We start from the raw sequence: 4,244 nt of genomic DNA on the forward strand, positions 1-4,244 counted from the left end.
GGTGTGTCAAACTGAATTTCTTGTCCCTAGAGTGCAATGAAGCATCCAGTAGTGAACTTCGGGGTGTCAATGGGTTTAGCATAGTTTTGGGCATCCCATATTTAATGTTTATGATTGTGTTCCTGTTCTGCTGGAGGATTAGTGTCGTGTGTCTTGCACTTGATCTTGTGGGCTCTTGGGTGGCTCTTTCGTCACCAGAAAGAGACTTCTGTGTGAGCTCTTGTATATTAAGATTCCCTAGAGTCTGGAATTCTCTGATGTTCTAAAGTTTTGGAGTTAAGACTCTTGCCTCTGGCTCTTGGTCCTTCTCTTACAGTAGCCTGAAGACTTCTCCATCCATACATCATATAATATTAAAAAAAAAAATCTTGGTTTATGGTTGAAAAATTCTCCACAGTCAGGAATACCCAGAGAGATTCAGAGAGAACACTCAGAAAGAAAAGAGAAGAGAGAGGAGGAAGATAGAGGTGACCTGCAGGAGAATAGGTAGACTCAAAGAGGCAGAGCAATCAAGCTGGTAATCAAATCCCTAAGTGAAAATTAATACAAAAGATGAGATTCTTAGGTTCAGTTCAGTCACTCAGTCGTGTCCAACTCTTTGCGACCCCATGAATCACAGCACGCCAGGCCTCCCTGTCCATCGCCATCTACTGGACTTCACTCAAACTCACATCCATTGAGTCCGTGATGCCATCCAGCCATCTAATCCTCTGTCGTCCACTTTTCCTCCTGCCCCCAATCCCTCTCAGCATCAGAGTCTTTTACAATGAGTCAACTCTTCCCATGAGGTGGCCAAAGTACTGGAGTTTCAGCTTTAGCCTCATTCCTTCCAAAGAACACCCAGGGCTGATCTCCTTCAGAATGGACTGGTTGGATCTCCTTGAAATCCAAGGGACTCTGAAGAGTCTCCTCCAACACCACAGTTCAAAAGCATCAATTCTTTGGTGCTCAGCCTTCTTCACAGTCCAACTCTCACATCCATACATGACCACCAGAAAAACCATAGCCTTGACTAGACGAACCTTTGTTGGCAAAGTAATGTCTCTGGTTTTGAATATGCTATCTAGATGTGCTAGTTAAGACCAACCTAGATTAGATATGCTATCTAGGTTGGTCATAACTTTCCTTCCAAGGAGTAAGCGTCTTTTAATTTCATGGCTACAGCCACCATCTGCAGTGATTTTGGAGCCCCCAAAAGTAAAGTCTAACACTGTTTCCACTGTTGCCCCATCTATTTCTCATTAAGTGGTGGGACCGGATGCCATGGTCTTTGTCTTCTGAATGTTGAGCTTTAAGTCAACTTTTTCACTCTCCTCTTTCACTGTCATCAAGAGGCTTTTTAGTTCTTCTTCATTTGCTACCATAATGCTGGTGTCATCTGCATATCTGAAGTTATGGATATATCTCCCTGCAATCTTGATTCCAGCTTGTGTTTCTTCCAGTCCAGCATTTCTCATGATGTACTCTGCATAGAAGTTAAATAGATAGGGTGATAATATACAGCCTTGACGTACTCCTTTTCCTATTTAGAACTAGTCTGGTTTTTCATGTCCATTTCTAACTGTTGCTTCCTAACCTGCATATAGGTTTCTCAAGAAGCAGGTCAGGTGGTCTGGTATTCCCTTCTCTTTCAGGATTTTCCACAGTTTATTGTGGTCCACACAGTCAAAGGCTTTGGTATAGTCAATAAAGCAGAAATAGATGTTTTTTAGAAACTCTCTGGCTTTTTCGATGATCCAGCGAATTGTTGGATGCGAATTTGATGTTGGCAATTTGATCTCTGATTCCTTTGCCTTTTCTAAAACTGATGAGATTCCTAGAGGTACAAAATTGATGACAAATATCAGAAAGCAAGACTAGACACCTATAATAGAATTTAGCTTGTCAAAAATATGTAATAAATCACACTCAGTTGAGTTCAGTTCAGTCCCTCAGTCGTGTCCGACTCTTTGCGACTCCATGAATTGCAGCACGCCAGGCCTCCCTGTCCATCACCAACTCCCAGAGTTCACTCAGACTCACGTTCATTGAGTCAGAGATGCCATCCAGCCATTTCATCCTCTGTCGTCCCCTTCTCCTCTTGTCCCCAATCCGTCCTAGCATCAGAGTCTTTTCCAATGAGTCAACTCTTCGCATGAGGTGGCCAAAGTACTGGAGTTTCAGCTTCAGCATCATTCCTTCCAAAGAACACCCAGGACTGATCTCCATTAGAATGGAATTGTTGGATCTTCTTGAAGTCCAGAGGGCTCACAAAAGTCTACGTCAACACCACAGTTCAAAAGCTTCAATTCTTCAGCACTCAGCTTTCTTCACAGTCCAACTCTCACATCCATACATACTACTGGAAAAACCATAGCCTTGACTAGACAGACCTTTGTTGGCAAAGTAATGTCTCTGCTTTTGAATATGCTATCTAGGTTTGTCATAACTTTTCTTCCAAGGAGTAAGTGTCTCTTAATTTCATGGTTGCAGTCACCATATTTAGTGATTTTGGAGCCCCCCCAAAATAAAGTCTGACACTGTTTCCAGTTTCCTCATCTATTTCCCATGAAGTGATAGGACTAGATGCCATGATCTTCATTTTCTGAATGCTGAGCTTTAAGCCAACTTTTTCACTCTCCACTTTCACTTTTGTCAAGAGGCTTTTTAGTTCCTCTTCACTTTCTGCCATAAGGGTGGTGTCATCTGCATATCTGAGGTTATTGATATTTCTCCCAGCATATCATTTGATTCCAGCTTGTGCTTCTTCCAGCCCAGCGTTTCTCATGATGTACTCTGCATATAAGTTACATAAGCAGGGTGGCAATATACATCCCTGACGTACTCCTTTTCCTATTTGGAACCACTCTTTTGTTCCATGTACAGTTGTGTTTTGTGAGGTTCAAAATGACTGAAACAGGTTGTATGGAGAAGTCTTTTGACTTTTAGATGCACCCTTGATCCTATTTCTCATGCCACATAGATGCTTTGTCATCAGGAATACACCCCTGCTTACACACCACAGAAGCCTTTTAAAACAGGCCATTTTAAACAACCCTCCCATTACCTTATATTTTTGTTATATTCCAAATCCAGCTTTTTCTCTATATCTTCCAGAAAATGGAGGCCTCACTTCATTCTATGCAGTTGCCTTGCAACCAACAAAATTGTCTCAGTCTCACAAGAGGATATTTCCAGCATCCCTTTAGGCAACCCAGACTTACTTTTATGAGGGCTCCTATAAACCAAATTTCCAGGGAAACCTCATAACTGGCTATGCCATAGTTTTTCCACATGAGTACTCAACTTTCATGCATCACCCATTGTGAAATCAACCCTAGTTGCTGAACTCATAACGCTTACTAGAGCTTGTACATTGGCAAAAGGGGAAATTGCCAGTCTTTGACAGACTCAAGATATGGAATCTGCCATATTCCATCTCAAGATATGGAATTTAGCATAACTTGGAAATCCCAGGAACTGTTAACATCTATTGCTAATGGGCGTAAAGTTGATGCCCATATGAGTCACCTCCTTTCTAAGATTGCTATTATTCATTGTTCAGCCTGTACTAATAAGACTTTAGGAAGTGGTAAGGTTGAAAAGATGCTAAACATGAAGCACAACTGGAAATGTTCTTCCATCAAATTCTCACACCTGTCCTTACCCCTGACCAATATGCTTGACTATCAGGCAAACATCCCACAATCTTAAATAAACAAATGGATACAAAAAGATGTGAGTTACCATGTGAATTAATGGAATTCAATAGTGAATACTTGTTGGAAGAACTGATCCTGAAGCTGAAGCTCTAGTATTTTGGACATTTGATGCAAATAGCTAATTTATTGGAAAATTCCCTGTGGTTGGGAAAGATTGAGTAGGAGGAGAAGAGGGCACCAGAGGATGAGATGGCTGAACTTGGGCAAACTTTGGCATCACCGATGCAATGGACATGAACTTGGGAAAACTTTGGAGATGGTGAGAGACAGGGAGGCCTGGATTGCTGCAACCCATGGGGTGGCAAAGAATCAGACACTACTGAGTGACTAAACAACAATCATGTGAATTATACATATGACCAGATGGAAGTCCTGCTACTCCTCTTCTTTAACTTTTGGCCTTGCACTTATCTCCCATCCAAGGGAAAGAATATACAGATTGGGAATAGTTGAGAAACTGAAAGATAGCTGGTTTTGGCCTGGCAACCACAAAGTTTCTGATCAAGTCATATCCCAGTGTGTTACTTGTAAAGCTCATTAAAT

Source organism: Bos taurus, chromosome Y (genome assembly GCF_002263795.3).
Source record: "Bos taurus isolate L1 Dominette 01449 registration number 42190680 breed Hereford chromosome Y, ARS-UCD2.0, whole genome shotgun sequence".
Lineage (NCBI taxonomy): Eukaryota > Metazoa > Chordata > Mammalia > Artiodactyla > Bovidae > Bos > Bos taurus.